Source organism: Rhodnius prolixus, unplaced genomic scaffold (assembly GCF_049639745.1).
Source record: "Rhodnius prolixus isolate KJV_2025 unplaced genomic scaffold, Rpr scaffold_2, whole genome shotgun sequence".
Classification (NCBI taxonomy): domain Eukaryota; kingdom Metazoa; phylum Arthropoda; class Insecta; order Hemiptera; family Reduviidae; genus Rhodnius; species Rhodnius prolixus.
This window is the reverse complement of record NW_027411592.1, coordinates 58978693-58997281: the sequence shown is the minus strand read 5'-3', so window position 1 is coordinate 58997281 and position 18589 is coordinate 58978693. Positions and strand designations below refer to the sequence as shown.

At 38.2% G+C, this 18589-nt stretch overlaps 1 long non-coding RNA gene across 1 annotated transcript in view; it reads left to right on the top strand.

Moving 5' to 3' along the window:
* Positions 1-18042, top strand: part of LOC141448584 (uncharacterized) — a 61966-nt gene extending 43924 nt beyond the window's left edge. The window contains exon 3 of the long non-coding RNA XR_012455143.1: positions 16412-18042. This is a non-coding gene — a long non-coding RNA (uncharacterized lncRNA). The remainder of the gene's footprint in view (positions 1-16411) is intronic.
* The last annotated feature ends 547 nt before the right edge of the window (positions 18043-18589 follow it).

The following is an 18589-nucleotide window of genomic DNA, read 5'->3' as shown; positions in this document are numbered from 1 at the left end:
AGTTTTTTTTTTAATTTAATTTTTTTTATCAAGAAATTTTGATTTTCCGCAGCACTTCCGGGGGAATTAGCTGGGGTAGACTTCCCTTTACGATTGCTAGATTATATTGATCACAAGTAATTTGTACTAAAATACAACTATAATGCATAGATTTGCTAAATATAGATTGCCTTAAAGTCTAGAGTGAGGGTGTTTGAAGTGTTATTCGTGTAGTTAGACTGGGATACCCGCAGGGACGCCAAATAACCTGAACAAGTGGCTAGCCTACTTTCCACTACGTGACCCCCACCTCGCCCTTCCAACAAAATTTTGAAGTTAATTTTTAAATGAACTTTTGTTCTGCTTTTGCCTAGTAACTTGAAAAAAAAAAAAAAAAAAAAAAATCACTGTACTCAAAATACCTGGTCGCTTTTCCATAGAATTTTCATTTAAGGAAAAACTATTTTTCTAGGCAATTTATTGGCCTTTTTTTTTTTTTTAAGCCAAGTGCAACGGTAAAGATTCTATGTTTCAAGAAAAAGGGAAAGCTGGTGGAAATGATACAAATTCAGGCTTATCTTAGCTACTTCCGGTGGAAAATCGATATTGGAAATTCGAGCTGCTCGCTATCCTTGCGATATACCACCACAGTTGGAAAACGCTAATTGGTTATTACCAGAAAAACGACGCCATTTTTTTGAATAGTTAATAAAGAATCTATTTTCTTATCAGTTTACTTTTATACATCCATTTCTATAAATAGCAATGCAAAGTGAATTGCTATGGATTTTTTTTTAATGCACAATCTTTACTGCACCAATAAAACTTTATACTGCGATAGTGAGTTTAAAGAAAAATGAAAATAAATACCATAAACAATGAAATAAAACTGAAGTAGGGGAAACAATTGCAAGCAAATGCATTATTATTTTTTTTTTTTTGCATGCAATATCACTTTAAAGTTATGGGCATTACTCATTCCAACGATATAAATTATACTTAGCGATAACATGAAAACAAAACAAAAAATCTTGCTCTTAAAAAATAGAGTTGAGTTTTAATGTCTAACTTTTTTGAGTTGTTTTTTAATGCTTAAAATGTTAAGAAACAAAAAGAGAAAACTTGCAATTTCCTGCAAGAAAGTAAAACAGTTATTATCTTTGGATTTGATCTGTCGTAGCATGCATGTTTCTGGTAATCCTGATCGCTTTCGGATCTCCATTTGTTGTACAGAATAAGACTTCGCTTTACGTTACCGTCACTGTGTAGAATGATTTAGAGTCAGCAAGTGTAATGTGAGAGATGGTAAGTGGTTCTTCTCCAATAAGAGCCATTTCGATGTAATGTACAATAATACTAATTGTATATTGTGATTAAAATAATACATAGAGGTATGAGAATAGGTAAAAGTAAAGTAAGTCTATATTTCACAAGCGGGCTTTACGTCCAACTACCAAATTAGGTGACGCGGACGGAGGCGATTAGCAAATATACTTTACTGTAAACTTTTATTAACCATTAAATAAAATCCAAGGCCTAAGATAGGGGAATCGAACCCACTAAACCAACAATACATCTTAGCGTTGCGGGTCTAGTCTCTTAACCACTCGGCTATCATGGCGCCTAAGGTTTAAAGAGAATACATGAGTATTTTAAAATTAATAGAATCAAAATTAAACAAATAGAAAATTCATTTGAGCGTTCACACCCAGAGATTTTACTTGTTCATCAGCTTTCTGAGCATTTATTTCCGGCTAGAGTTCGCCGCGGTTCCAACACTTTGAAACAGCTGACTGTTTACTGAAGCTTGTTTACGCTAGATTGCTAGCTATTTACGCTGAGCTGTAAATTTTTATTCATTCATTTTTTATAACATTTTAATTTGTTTACAAAATAAATATAAATTGTTTATCTAGTTTACATAATTTTATCAAATTAAGTGATTTTTACTGCCTCTTATATCTTGTAAACTTTTGTAAGTAAAATTTAAACTCACTTAAGCTTAACAACTTTTTTTGTTAATTATTTAAGGCACGACAATATCTGAAGTTAATGGCGCCTGGAGCTTTTTTCAGCGCCCTGCTGCCGGCCTCCGCCGTATTCTCTTGTTACAGACGATAAACTCCAGTATACGCTAACCACTGAACTAAACCCTTCCCTGGAAGGAGATGTTGCAATAATTTTCCCGATGAGAACATTTCTTTTCCTTTCCTGGAACCAGCCCTCCAGAAAATATTAATCAACTCTGATTACCTAGGAGGGGGAAATAGTAATTTCTATTCCAACTCCTTATGATTATATAACTTCCGTTTTTATATAATTTGCGTGACACGGATATTACTAACAAACAAACTTTCCATGAAGTCAGTATTTATTTACTATTTTTACTCTTTTATACATACATAATTGTGTGTAAACAAAAAAAATTGAGTACAAAATTCGAGAGGTTTGGTATGAAATATTTAAGTTACAAATATCAGAAATTTAGTAAGAGAAAGTCTGGGTATAGGATGTTAGCACTTAAACTCAATATTGAATTTGAGCTCAGTGTTATTTTTGTATATGAGTTACGGTGGATACTGGGGCTGGAGTGTATGGGGTTAAACCCGAGGTACTCATTGAGAGGTCTTTTGGGAGATATGCCACCGTCTTCCAGGGCCGAGGTGTTTGCTATAAAAACTTGTGCTGAGGAAAACCTGCGATCTTAGAAATAGGGAGATCTGCATCTTTTCGGCTGCGCTGGAGGCCATTGTTTCCTTCAGAATAAACTCTTCCCTGGTCTGGGAATGCAGGAAGGCCCTGGAACTGTGTGGCTCGGCACAATAAAGTTCGGTTTGGAATGGGTGCCGGGACATATGGGGATTAAGGGGAAATGAAAAGAGCTGATCAACTGGCCAGGAATGGAGCTAACACACCTTTCATCGGCCCGGAGCCTGTTCTGGGGATCACTAGGGGGATCGGCCAGAGATTGGATCTGGAGGGAGCACGAAAGGAACTGGGTGATGTGTCCTGGGGTTTTAAACACAGCAAGACTAGAATGCCTTGGCTGTGCAAGCAAAGAGCCCAAAGAGACCCTGTGTTTGGGCAGAAATCAGATTACTCTGATTACAGGCCTACTCTCAGGGGCATGGTAGGTTCAGGAAGCACCTGCACAAGGTGGGTGGCTTATTAGCTCGGAACCGTTGTGCAGACTGTGTCAGGAAGAGGAGAAAACGGCCTCTCACTGGCTGTTCGATTGTGTTGCAATCGAGCGGTTGCGCTATGAAACCTTTGGATCTTTGAGGCCAAAGGAGATAGTAGCGCAAAAAGAACTAATAGGGAAAGTCCTCAACCTCTTTAGTAGGGGAGGTTTCAACTATAAGACTCAAAAGGGGAAGGCACTGTTGAGCCTCTAGTGGCTGCCGTGGGGCATAGGTCCCGTCCCGTTTTCTAATCTTCTTCTTCTTCTTCTTCTAAGGTGGATACATACGAGGGTCGTTTGAAAAGTCCGTGCAAAGTCAGAGAGATAGCACTACTGGCGCGTATCGAGCTTATGTTTAGTTAGTAGCATCTCTTGGAAGAACACACACCAACTTTCAGCCAGATCGGTCTATTTCTTTGTGTTTGACATTCGTTTGAATCGAGGAAGTCGAGTGATTTTCAAATCGTGTGAAGTGTTGCAAGGACGGTTTGCAGCTTTTCCAGAAGAATCCGCAGGACTTTAAGCGTCGTTTCGTCACTGTGGATGAAACATGGATACATCACTACACTCCTGAGACCAAAGAACAATCTAAACAATGGGTTAACAAGGAGGAATCTGCGCCAAAAAAGGCGAAGACCGTTCCTTCGGCCGGAAAGATTATGGCGACTGTCTTTTGGGATTCGCAAGGAATAATCCTCATCGATTATCTGGAAAAGGGTAAAACTATTACAGGTGCATATTATTCATCGTTATTGGACCGTTTGAAAACCGAGCTGCAAGAAAAACGCCCACGATAGGCCCACAAAAAAGTCCTTTTCCATCACGACAACGCACCAGCTCACACCTCAGCAGTTGTGGTCGCAAAATTAATGGAAATAGGGTTCCAACTCGTTTCACATCCCCCCCTATTCTCCAGACTTGGCTCCCTCGGACTACTATTTGTTCCCCAATATGAAGAAATGGCTGGCGGGAAAAAGATTTTATTCAAACGAGGAGGTGATTGCAGAAACGAATGGCTATTTTTCAGACTTGGACAAATCCTATTATTCAGAAGGGATCAACAAACTAGAGCAGCGTTGGACGAAGTGTATAAGCCTAAAAGGAGACTATGTTGAAAAATAAAAAAGGTTTACCCCAAAAAATTAAATAGTTTTTATTTTTGCACGGACTTTTCAAACGACCCTCGTACAAACTCACAGATAAGACAGACAAACAACTAGACAGACACAGAAATCTCCAAAATTGAAAATCAGCATCATTACAAAAGCTTGTCTAACTCAAAAGTAAAGCAAGTGAAAGTAATAGAAGACGGAAATTGGCCAAGGAAATGTTTGCCCAAGAAGTAAAAAAAAAAAAAATTAATTCATATTTATTTGCGGAAGTTGAATGCCTGATGAGCGTCTCCACCAGATTCCCCAATCCACCCTCCTCCACTTTAAAGTAGCGATTGAATGAAAGATAACATTGCTATATCTATCGTGTGTACAAAAAATTGAAAATATATTTCCGTTTAAATCTTAAAATAAATCATGTGCTCCTTTACGTGGGTGTTCCGCTGTTACATTATCTGTTCGGGTAAATTTATTTATCTTCAGTGAATAAAACAGAAGAATGATCGTCTTAAAAAACAACAAGTGGCGGTGGAAATGAAAATATATTGTGAAGGTTATAAAAGTGTTAAGTGTGTTGGAGCGGGAATTTCGTTTCTTTTTTTTCCTTTATAAATGGCGGGAAATAAAGCGCGCACAAAATTTCCTTGTTGGAGAGAGAGAGAGAGTATTTTCCTTCTTTCTTTCTTTGTAGGCGTATTAAAATGAAGATAATTATGTATGAGTCATAATAATGATCAACTTGCTGTATTATACTCGTACGTGGCTTCACAAACCAGTTCAGCACTTTTTATAATATATTTCTTAACTGCTCTGCTCAACCACGTCACACACGCACGTACATACAAACAGCACCATTCCTAATTCTATTGAGCGCGTACCATATTCTCTGAAGATTTGTTTTAATACTTTTTAGTGAGGGGGGGAATTTTGTACCGGAAGTACAACTTTTGAGGCCCTTGTTTTTGGAATTCTAAAAATTCTGATTAACAGAAAATTGCGCATATGTTTTTTCAGGCGGAGTTGGCTGCCATTGAGATGACAGCTACCTTACTCCGCTGGAAGGGATTTGCCGGAACTGATATTAGGTTCTTCACAGGATAGCCAGACTGCAATTAAAGCACTGGCCTCTCCTAGTAAGAACCAAATTTCGGTCAATTCTTGGCCATGCTACTCTCAATTTGTTAGGGAGCTTTGAATAATGTTTCGGTTGCGTGGTCCCCCTGGTCGTTTCGCGGGATTCCGGTTAACGAACTGGCTGATAATGATCAGCAAAGGAAGGAGCTGCGTTGATAACCAATGACTCCTTAGCCCATTATCCCTGTATCCTATCGACGTTGTGTAGAACAGAGGTGAAAAAGTGAATTTTGAAGGAACATCGGAAAAGGGTGGAGATCCCGAGCTGATTGCCGCCAGGCTAAGGAAATTCTTGGCCTGTCAAAAACGTCTATAGTTTGGTTTTAGCAGGTCCCGGATCCCGGCCAATTTGGTTCAGGTTGGTTGAGTAGACATGCGAATTTAGCGTACCATCTTTTCTCAAATGCGGCCTTACCCAGTCTCGCCAATTGGCGCTGGCTGTGGTGGAGTCCAATGAGACTGTACGGCACTTTGTGGGAGGTGTGTCCAGTTTATTCTGTAAAACTAGATCCCTCGGCTGCAGGAAGTCAATCGTCCTCCGGAGATTGTGGCATCTGGTAATCTTTACCAGAAGTTTCTTGGTTTAGTCAGTGCACTGAGGCGATTGGGTCGCCATGCTCCATAGTGTCCTGTTGCTACTTTATTAGTTTCTTGTACTGTTGTCCAACAATCTTTAGCCGGATTTGTTGGTCTTGAAGCCCCGATGTCTTTTATAAGGTAAGGGATGTGCGGGGCATTTTGGATTGCCTGCGTTCCTTCCCCTTTTCGGCGGAACCGCCCTTTTAATACAATCTAATCTAATCTACAGCAAATTGTGTTTAATGTATGTAAAATTGTGTGTATGTAAGGTAACTGATGAAATTTTGTAAGAAAGTCGAAGAATCAGAACTAAGAATAGGTTATCGGTCGAAAATATTTAAGTCTATCACACTTAAAAAGTATTATTAACTATAATTAAATAATTTGAACAAAAAAATAAAAATACAAAATACGATTATTTAATCCATTAAGTGGCAACACTGACTAGCACATATTGGCATCACTGTACATATCTGCTTCGCTAAACCTAACCTAAACCTAACTGAAGCGAATTAAAAAAAGACCCAAAAAACAAGCTCTTTTACCTAAAATTATAGGTTACTCAAATCCTAAGATAAATTGGATTAGAATACAAGTTTAGTGAACAATAATTAACTTTAAAAAAAAAAAAAAAAATTAGGATCGTGAGTTAAGGTACGCATGCGTACTAGGTGGCTGAAGAAATGGTAAAAGCGTGTAAGGTTAGGCAATGGAATTGCCTGGAAAGCAGGGTGCGTCTGAAACCGGTTTTTCTTTCTCATCTTTACAGCATCTTTACATCATGATTCTCACTTCTTTCTATGTTTTTTTGGGGGTGGGGGTGGGGGTGGGGTAAGTTATGGTTTTGAAAAGAAGATGATCGATTACCTTGATAAGTTAATCATTAGAAAATATCGATTTAGAATATGTTTTTGATGCCCAGTTATGGGACTAGATGCTGCTAATGATATAATAATAATGTAGTAATAATTTTTAACAAAATTTTAGAAAAATGAAAAATACATTCAGAGCAATCGGGACTTCCGGTTCAGAATTCTCCCTCCCACAAAATATGAATTTTCCGTTAAAATAATTCTAAATCTAAAAACTCTCCGCACCAATGCAAAGTGAAAATACAATCGAGCATGGGTAAAGAATGTAACTATGTAAAAAGTGATGGGAGGGCGGGCGGGCGCGGGAAATAATTATAAAAGCGAAGGCAGCGAACTTGCCCGCTAGCGGTGGAGTTGGGCCGAATCTATTTTAGAGTCTTGTGTAACAGCTAAATAAAATTCAACAAGGTAACCCACCTGATATGTATTTCTATAATTCCTATATTTAGATCGTAGCCAGTTCGCGCGCATTTAGCTATATCGATTTAAAGAAAATATATTTTAATTACATATTAAATGTTCGTTTGGTATTTTTTTTCTTTTGATCAAAAATGGAATCGAATTCATGTATTGTGGTACTGGGTTCGATTCCCGGTCTAAGCCTTGGATTTTATTTAATGGTAAACAAAAGAAATTTACCAGTAAAGCATGTTTGCTAGTCGCCTCCGTCCACGACACCTAATTGGTAGATGGATGTAAAGCCCGCCTGAATATATATATATTTTCCTATATCTTATGTAGGAATCGAATTCAGTATCATCAATTGTACATCCACGTTCTTTTACTTGAATCAGCTGGAATTTTCGTTATCGAATAATTACACTATGAAGGATTTGAATAATCGTTAAGGATCCAGTCCTAAAACGCTTATCTTAGCAGACGGAAATAGCAAAAAAGCTTTAAAAGCAAGGATGCTCCAGGTAATTAACCACAGCATGGCTGAATTTCGGATGGACTCCATATTTTAAGTAATGTAAATCGCCTATTTTTTTTCAGGCGGAGCTTAACGTCCAACTACCAATTAGTTAGTCGTGGACTGTAGCGGAAGCTCATACTTTTACTATAAACAATTTTTTTCTATCAAATAAAAAGTAGTCAGTCATACGCGGGTTTCGAACTGGTGATCTCCAGCACACAAAGCCACTATCTTGACCACTAGACCAGCCCCACCAATTTCAATAATTTCAATAGAATTCCATTTTAAACAAGATGTTTGGCGAGAAACATTTTGCTTCAAAATTTGAATATTTAATCCCTGAGAAATAATTATTTTAGGCAATATGGCCACAAATTACCTATAAGCGTACACTTTAAAGGGAGCTAATCCCGATCTATCCTTCAAATCGACTCTAGGAGTATTTTGCTGGGGAATTTTTTTTTTCCAAATAAAAGTTATACAATGAGCGTAGGATTTACTTTTTGGTTAACTTTTTGGAATTTGACCAAAATCTTACTCAGTTGAGCTGCAATGTTATACAGTATGGACAGACAAAACGGATATTGCCGATGAAAAAAAAATTAAAACAATTGAAAATTTATACGATTATAGTATCTTCCTCTTTACTATGGAGTAGAGGGTTCAAAGGAGAGGAAATGGGGCCACGTTTGACGTAGATCATCATCATAATCATTCCCCCAGTTTACCGCCTAAGCAGTGTTGGGAGTTTTTTTGTAGAGTGCGGTCCAACTCTGTCTGTCCCCCGCCAGCTCCTTTCTCTTCTGCCAATCTATTCCTCTCCTCTGACAGGCCTCTTTAACACCTTCCTCCCATTTCCATCTGGGTCTACCTCTCTCTCTTTTCCCTTCCACCTGTGTGCCGTATGCAATCTTTGCTACTCGGCTAGGATCCATGCGTAGCAGGTGTCCCAGTCATCTTAACCTGTTTTCTCCTATCTTTTCTACAGCTGGTCTGGTTTCGAGCTTTGCCCTGATCGTTGTGTTGCGGATCCTATCTCTTCTCGTTTTACCTTCCACTTTCCTCAAGAACCTCATTTCGGTGGCTTGAATTTTTGATTTATTTTTAGAGGTTAAGGTCCAGGACTCGCTCGAGTATGTTAGGATAGGAAGGAATGTTGATTTATAAACAGCCATTTTTGTAGCCTTAGTCACCTCTCTGTGATTCAGGAAGCCTCTCTTGGTCGCCTCGAACATCCTGCTTGCCGCGCTGACTCTTTCAGTTATTTCCCGATCAAAAAAGCCATTCTCCTGCAGGTGTGCGCCTAGATATTTGAAGGTCTCCACTCTCTCAATCACCTTTCCATTTAATCTGATGACCCTCATTGGTTTCCCGGATTTTTTGCCTATCTTCATGACCTTCGTTTTTTCTGGATTAATACTCATGTTTATTCTAGTTAATTCTTCTTGGAGAATCTTCAGGTTATCCTGAAGATCTCTGTCATTTTCCGCGAGTATTACCAAATCATCGGCAAACGCCAGTACGGATAGGCTAACTGGTCTCAGGTTTAAGTAACCAAGGTTAAATTTCTTCATCCTTTCCTTAGCATTTTTTATGGCTGTGTCCAATACCAAAATAAATAGTAGCGGACTTAGACTGCATCCCTGTCTTATACCCCACTGACGTTTCAAATTCTGGGGATACATTACCGGCAAATCTCACCACACTTCTTGTCTTTGAATAGAGACTTCTAACTGCAAATACCAATCCTTTGTGTCCTTTCTCTCTTAGGACTTTATATATGTAGATATTGACTTTAATACTGCGATTACTTCCGGTGGACTCTTAAAGAATTCCAGCCAGCTGCAAGAATTAGTAGAGAGCAGCATCAATATAAGGGAAATCTTATACTCGGAACTACAATGGAAGTAACTCGCTCTAACTCACTTAGAGCAACATCAAACAGACGGTAGCCGTTCCAAGTGTACCAACAGTTGCGTGGGAAGTCTCCCCTCTGATGATAAAAAAAAAAACGAAAAACAAAAAATGAAGGTCACCGCCAATTCATGCCTCTGTTATACCCACCACTACGACTTTTTTATTTTTTATTTTTATTTCAAATTCTTCTCACACAGACGCACACTTACAAAACAAAAATCTGTCGTCTCATCATTTCTTGTGATTCATTTTTTTTTTTTTTTTGACTTTAAAGATGAAGGAGGTAAGAACACTTGTTGAGCACGTGTGCGTTTGGATGGGTGGTGAGCGATGATGCTAATCGAGATCTTCATTTTTAATGAAGGCAATTTTATTTCTTTTGTTCCTTTTTTTGTGGTCAGAATACAAAAAAATGTTCCGTCCACTGCCCATCCCCCTCAAAATGCCGAGTAAAACACGACTACCAAAAGATCTAATTGCGTCCCAACTCAGTGAAGACGGAAAACTCCTTTCCCAGCCGATTTCCATATTTCCCAAATCCTTAATCTTACGCTCCTAAATTGCTTCGAGGAATTTTACCCACACAATTCAATCTTCTGTAAAAGAAAACCAGAGATACCATATATCATATATCCCGTAAAAATATGGTCCCTTTAAGGGAAATCCCTCCCCATTCTTTTAAAAGTCCTCTTAAACCCCAAAATTTTCTTAGCAAAAATGTTCCAAATGAATTATTATAGATATCCAATAAGAGTACGAAGTTAACCTTACTTAATTCCCAGGTGCTGCAGCCCGGGTCGCGCCTTGATCTCCAAAAGAAATTGACCCCAATCGTCCCTATCCAAAGCCTTAGACCGCCAATTCCGCGCGCCCTGCCTGGTTGCATCCCTTCCAACTTGGTCCATCCATGGAGCCTTCGGGCGTCCAACTTTTCTGGTACCGATGACACTTTCTTCGGCATTCTGCCGTCTTCCATCCTCAGAACATGTGCCAACCCACCGGAGCCTATTAATGCGGATTACTTGCACGGCGCCGTAGTATCTTCAAATTTATCGTAGAGCTCTTGATTATGTCTCCTTCTCCATTCACCATTAACTTGAACTGGTCCGTAAATCTGCCTTAAAAATGTTTCTTTCAAATATGGCAATTTTTTTGCTCGTCCACTTTTTTGAGTGTCCAGCATTCTGAACCATAAGCTAATATTGGTCGAATTAAAGTCTTGGTTTTTTTGGTGAAATTAGTCCGTAATAACATCTACTAGCTAACGCTATTCTCTTTTCTATTTCTTTTGAGATGTTATTTTCGGCATTTACCCAGATAAACAAAACCTTTGATCTACTTCGTACTTGTAATTTTCAATTTGCAGATAAGGAGGAGTAGAGCAATTACTTCCGACTACCATATACTTGGACTTTTTTTTCATTTATTACGAGTCCCAATTTTGTATTAGCTGACGCTTGCGATGCTTTGAACGCCTCTTTAATTCCAGCTTCCGACCGGATAACCGGTGTTATCAAATATCGTCTGCATAAGCTAGTAATTGAACTTGTTTATATTGAAGATAATGGCTATTCGTTTGTATACGGGAATCTCGTATTACTTTCTCAAGTGAAATATTAAATAGCAGGCATGCCAAGGCATCTCCCTGCTTTGTACGAAGTTTAAAGAAAACCATTTAAAAAAAAGAATATCGAAGCAGTTTCAGAGAAAAACTGAAAAAAGTTAAACTTCCGGTTTATAGATTTTGAAGAAAATTTGATTGTGGCTTCCTCTAACGAGATTATCATATCCAAACTTCCGGCGATTTTTCATTTTTTCAAATAACGAACTCACACACAAAAGGAAAGAAAAGATTTAGAAAAGAAAAACCATTGAACAACGGGAGGTCTCAAAACTTGGGGGAAAATAAAGAGAAAATCTAACACACTTGTGGAAAAACCCAAGCAGAAAAAAAAGAAATAGAATGAACTTAGTGCTAAGTAACTGCTTCCTTTTCCAATGCCAATAAAAAAAGCGGCTTAAATACTATGCAATTCTGGGGGCTTCCTTTTTCCTGTTCTAGCAGGAAGTTTAGTAAACAAGTGCTTGCATTATGGCTGGTGTTTATTTTATGAAGATTTAGTCCGTTTGTACCAAAAAAAAGTAAATCTTTTCTGCTAAAGAATGTTTGTAACGTAAACACAAAAACTAAAAAGGAAACAAAATAACTATAATCCTAATCTGGATTTGGTAAAAAAAGGAAATAAATCCATTTTAAACAAGATATCCTTGAAAAAAATAATCGGATATCCGGTCTGAACTCACATGACTTCCTCTCGCCGTAATAAAATTATCTTAAAACTATTGTGCGAGGAAAAAAAAAAAACGCTCAAAATCTCGGTAAACTTATCCATTGTAGTTTGTACATCCGGTTGAATTGACACTTCGAAACAGGAAAAAAAGTCTCAGGAAATAAATGGTGATTTATTACCGTTTATTCGGATCCCGTAGCGTCATCGATTCAAAAAATATCAAATTTGAACTTTCTATGATTTGTTTTTTTTTAAAAGAAATCGATTGGATACACAGACAAATCTTTAAAAAAAAATCAACTTTTTACCGAGGACGCTGACAGCGGCCACTTCCGGTGAAAATGCCCGCAATAGTTAGTGAAAAAAATCAAGGAAATGTACTGCAATATATTATTTAAGTTTCATTTAATACTTATTTTTATTTAATTTTTTTTTTTTACGCCTCTAGGCTATTTAGATGGCTGGGAAAGCCATCCTCAGAGTATCTGGGAAGCGTTGGATGCATGCCGTAGATGGAGAGCCATCTACGCTTTCAGGAGAGCGTAGTTACTGGATGTGTAGCACGTGTTGTGTCAGTGAGAGGGCCTTGTATGGCTAAGGATTCTGACTCCTCGGGGGAGGTAAAAAACCAAGGCCTGAGAGCTTTACCCAGGAGTCGCTCTCCAGAATTAAGAGTCTGATTAAACGGACGGGTCTGGAGGGTGAGCTCTAAAGTTGGGGAGCCACAATAGATCCATTGGGGTCGCGGTGGCGTAGGTCTTTAAGACCACATCTAATCTGGAAGTGTAACTGGGTATGGCGTTGATGAAGAGAAAGCTTCTACGCATTCAGGAGAACGTGTCTAGTTACTGGATGTGTAACTGGGTGTGGCGTTGATGGAGAGCTTCTACGCTTTTAGAAGAGCGTGGCTAGTTACTGGATATGGCGTTGATGAAGAGCCATCTACGCTTTCAGAAGAGCGTGGCTAATTACTGGATGTTTTACGAGAAATGTAAACCTCCTACCAAAAAATCCTCTTGGAAGAGCATTATTCAGAATATTTAGGGAAGACTATGGGGGAGCAGAACAGGATAGTTGGCTATCTCTTGGGGAGTAGCTATCTCTTGGCTGCCCTTGGCAACGACATCTTCTACTCGAACTTCTCTGGTGTACTTAGTTATTTTTTAACTCCATGGGGGGAGGAGGTGCTGCTAAGTTTCACTTGACATTAGTGTGGAGGTACCATAAAGATTGCAGTGCAGGACATCCTGAAGTAAGTCCAGCTCCTCTTCCTTTCTAGAGCTTCCCTATCTATTACAGGGGTAAGGCTGTTTTGGCGTCAAGAAGTGGTTATACCACATTGCTGGCTTGGCTCCCTTGGGAATTACCACGAAATACAAAAGAGATACTTTTAAGAGGCTTAAAAAATACTTAGCCTAAGAGATAACTTTTCGCTTTATTCTGGTACAAGGCGATTTAAAAACTTCTTTTGTTTTAATAACTCAAGGGGGGTGTTCAAGGTGAATCTCTGGCGGTGAAAAACTTAAAACAGAAGATTTAACACGAATGCAATGCTTTTATTGGCCGGAAGTTGTATCTATAGTAAAACATAAGAACTTCATTTTAAGAAAGATACGGCTTTTTGCTGGAAGAAAGCAACCTGACATAATGGAGACAATAGAAGTGTTTCATTTTGTAAGATAGATAATAGCGAAGTAGGTCAACCGTTCGCTAAAACGCTAGTAAATCTAGGTCATAACAGCCAACTAACCAAACGGTTGAGGTGTGGTGGGGAGCATAGTACCGCCCTCTAATGTTCAAGTGAGTTTCTTGCTTGCTTGAAAAACTTCTATTACTTGCCTTTTACAGACCACACCAACACTTATGTATTTCTAACTTTTCTTTTCTAGTTTTTTTCTTGCGCAATAGTTTTGGTCTACATTCACTCTTGCCTAGATTGTGGTTCATTCTTTACAATCCGAGTCCACATTAGCCAATAAAATTGCATAATAGGAGATTCTCTAGAAGTAGAAACAAATAACTTACTCACCGCGAACATTATTTGTTCAACGTTATAATTCTGGTTGAAATAGTTCTCGTTTTGAAATAACTTATTATTATTTCTTTTTAATTTAAGGCGCGTTAACAACTGCGATCAATGGCTTTATTCACATGTACCGACAGGATTTTCTCTTGCTGGCCAGCACCCTCTAAGGAGCTTCTACGAAAGAGAAAAAAAAAAAAAATCTAAAACCCAACAACTGGATTTCAACTCGTGATCTCCGTCCCTGACACCCTGAAGAGGACTCTACCTTCTTTGAATGTGCTAACCGTAGCCAAACACTCAAGGCTAGTTAGTTCCTAACACGCACTACTATTTCCAAGTATGACCTTGGACTTCTTCAGGGTGTAGGCCCCAGATTGTTGCCTCTTCCATTTTGTAATCTGGCTTTAATCTGGATTCTGGAATTTGCACTTATGTATGAAAAAAAATCCAGCATATCCCCAGGGGTTTTGTTTTGTTTTCGTTTATTTATTTATTTATTTTTTTTAAATAATTACTTTGCTGGCGGCAATAAAACGTGCTGTGATTGGCTACTATAAAGCGAATGATTGAATCTATTACAGCAAATCCTACTGGCCCCCCCCACCTCTGAGAAGTGGAATTGTTCGGAATACTTTAACTTATTATTTGTAACTCCATTCCACTTCTCCTAGCTCCCATACCGAGGCCTCTCGAACAAGGTGATTCTCCAGGAATTCGTGCTCTTTCTATTATTCAGCAAAAATTATCTATAATTATATACTAACACACACTCACACCCCCATATATATATAATACCTAAAATCATTAGAACAAGTCATCTCGTGACGAAATTCAGACCACTCCTCCTTAAACACCTGTATTCAGTAAAGTAATCGCCTTTTTTTTTTTTCAGACGGGGCTTAACGTCTAACTACCAATTAGATGTCATGTACAGGGGCCAGAAGCTCATACTTTACTATAAACAATTTTTTTTCTAACAAATAAAAAGTAGTCATACGCGGGATTCGAACTGGTAATCTTCCACACACAAAGCCACTATCTTGACCACTAGACCACGTTTGTTCGTACAATTTTTCTATCAAGTTTAGATATTTAGTGCATTTTTGGGATATTGGGAAAAAAAGGATCTTTTCCCAGTAAAATGCCATTTCGCGGCAACATGTGCAGTTTTAACATTTATATATAATTTATTAAGAAATATTATTTTGGGTAGCTAATATTCCAAATTTTTTAAAAATTCTTCACTTCGATTGAAAAAGTTATATAATTTCTAAAAATTCAATTTAGTGTAGTTCTGATGATAAAGTTGGTATATATAACACTTTTTTGTGTAATGTATGTTCAATGTTCATTGTTCAATATTACGTGGTGTATTATGTTAAGTAGATACCATTTTGAAATTCAGCCACTGCAGTGCTGCGGTAGGTATTTGGCGCATGCGTGCTGTGTACCTACATCTTTGAGGAAAAAAACTAGACGCTATTACTGACATATTCAACCGCGTGTATATAAGAAAGAAATTTATAAGTTAGAATTGTAATCAATGAAATTCGCGTGGGTCCACACCAGAGTTTTTGGGCTGGTTTCAGAGTGAGATATGGATTTTGAAAAAAAAATAAATAAATAAAACGTAATAGTTATGACATCATTTATAGAGAAAGGAGAATGAAAAATATTTCTTAGAATCAGAATAATGAACATCCACAACATTCCCTTCTGTATGGGCCAGCGTTAATATTCTATTCTCTAAAACAGAATTACCTCCCGTAATTACCATCAAATACGTCATGCTCCATGCGTCACGTGTCCAACATTAACTCCCACCATCGTATTTCTCGCTATTAAACGCAACCTTTTTTTTGTTTTTCTACTTCCTCTTATAAATCGTAAAAGGGAAGTATTGCAGTCGTGTTCGATCTACAGGAAATAAAAAATTTGTATCTCCTAAGCACGGAAAAGAGGTTTCTAAAAAGCAACTATAGTTTGTCTGTCACTCAGCTGAGGAAAACTAATTCTATTTGAATAAAACAAAAAAAAAAAATCTTTAAAATTATAGCAAAATAGATGAAAGCTGTTTCTAAGTGAGCGTGTGTGTGTATGTATCTTTTGTTGGTCGAAGTTGATCCATAGAATCGGTCGCTTTCATGTCTGTTCAATAAAACTGCTGATTAATTTTTTAAAAAAAATCTACAGAATCAGCTTTAGACTTTAAAATTGTACTTTATTTTTATTTTTTTGTTGTTGATAGTTTTTGTTTTAGGTTTATCAATTGCTGATGATGTCGTTCTCATCTAGTAATTCTGTGAACTCATCAGCTTCCACGTGGAAAGATTTACTGAACTAAGCCATCAAACAGTAGGGATAGATGGCCAATTGTTTTAACTTTCTTTTTTTTCTGTTATAGTTTGGCTCAGTTTTCAATTCACTGCAGAAAACTGCCAACTAAGCATAGAAGACAGAACCGCGGAAATTATACTACTCGAAGAAAATTTGAGATCATATTTAACCCCCACACCAAAAACTGTCGTCTCTGCGCAAGAAAACTAGCCAAGTCTGTTGCCACTTTATCAACTCCACCCGAGCAACATTGCTGTTGTGAAAAAAACAAGAGTTGCAAAGAAATCCAAAACAACAAGAGAAAAAAATACCATCCCCAAAGAGAGACAATTCTGAAAGAAAGGATTTTGTCCGAAAAAGGAAAAACGTTCCTGGATGTTCCGATGAAGAGGATGAAACAGGAACTCTGAATTTGAAGAGGAAAGTGATACCATTTCGAGAAATCGATGAAACTGGAATGTACAGGATGTGGGGGAAAGCTACAACAAGACCAGAAAAAAAAGATTGGTTGGAATGCGTAATATGCCGGAAGTGGTTCCACGAAAATTGCTCTTCTTTTGCAAACGCTTGCCCAAAATTGTAGTAAAAGCGCATTTAAAGAGAAGAAGAATAAGTAAATATTAAGTAACCATTCATTTCTTTCTGCTATTTTTACGTTTTACTAGCGCAATTTCATTTACAATATGTGGCCATCTCTCCCAAGTTACATTGGCCAACTCACCCAACCCAGTGGGGCCAACTGCTATTTTTTTTTTGGTAAGAATAAAAAAATGTTTCCCTTAGCATTTTTTCTGAAATTTTTTCCTTATCTTATGTTTGTGAGCGTATGAGGTTTCCAAAAATAATAATAAAGTAAGCCTAGCCCTTACCAAACATTTGCAGGCATCCTCCAAATAAAATGGTGGCCATCTCACCCGACTTTACCCTATAGGTTTTAAGTAGAAAAATTTCGTGTAAACATTTTTACACGATTTTTTGTTTATATTGTTTCAAATTCTCTTTTTTTATATACGAGGGTCGTTTGGAAAGTCCGTGCAAAGTCAGAGAGATAGCACCACTGGCGCGGATCGAGATTATGTTTAGTTAGTAGCATCTCTTGGAAGAACATACACCAAGTTTCAGCCAGATCGGTCTATTTCTTTGTGTTTGGCATTCGTTTGAATCGAGGAAGTCGAGTGATTTTCAAAAAATGGACGAAAAAGAATTTCGTGTGTTGATTAAATACTACTTTATGGAAGGCAAAACGCCTCAGGAGACTAAAGAGAAGCTTGATAAACATTATGGTGACTCTGCACCTTCGATTAGAACAGTTTATAAGTGGTTTCAAAATTTTCGGAATGGCCATATGGGCACAAGTGACGCTGAACGTTCTGGACGCCCTGTTGAGGTTACTACTCCAGAAATCATTGATAAAATCCATGATATGGTGATGGATGACAGAAGAGTGAAGGTGCGTGAGATTGCTAGTGCTGTGGGCATCTCGAATGAATAATATTTTGCATCAACATTTGGACATGACAAAGCTATCCGCAAGATGGGTGCCGCGATTGCTCACACTTGACCAAAAACGAAATCGTGTGAAGTGTTGCAAGGACGGTTTGCAGCTGTTCCAGAAGAATCCGCAGGACTTTAAGCGTCGTTTCGTCACTGTGGATGAAACATGGATACATCACTACCTCCTGAGACCAAAGAACAATCTAAACAATGGGTTACCAAGGGGGAATCTGCGCCAAAAAAGGCGAAGACCGTTCCTTCGGCCGGAAAGATTATGGCGACTGTCTTTTGAGATTCGCAAGGAATAATCCTCATCGACTATCTGGAAAAGGGTAAAACTATTACAGGTGCATATTATTCATCGTTATTGGACCGTTTGAAAACCGAGCTGCAAGAAAAACGCCCCTGATTGGCCCACAAAAAAGTCCTTTTCCATCACGACAACGCACCAGCTCACACCTCAGCAGTTGTGGTCGCAAAATTAATGGAAATAGGGTTCCAACTCGTTTCACATCCCCCCTATTCTCCAGACTTGGCTCCCTCGGACTACTATTTGTTCCCCAATATGAAGAAATGGCTGGCGGGAAAAAGATTTTATTCAAACGAGGAGGTGATTGCAGAAACGAATGGCTATTTTTCAGACTTGGACAAATCCTATTATTCGGAAGGGATCAACAAACTAGAGCAGCGTTGGACGAAGTGTATAAGCCTAAAAGGAGACTATGTTGAAAAATAAAAAAGGTTTACCCCA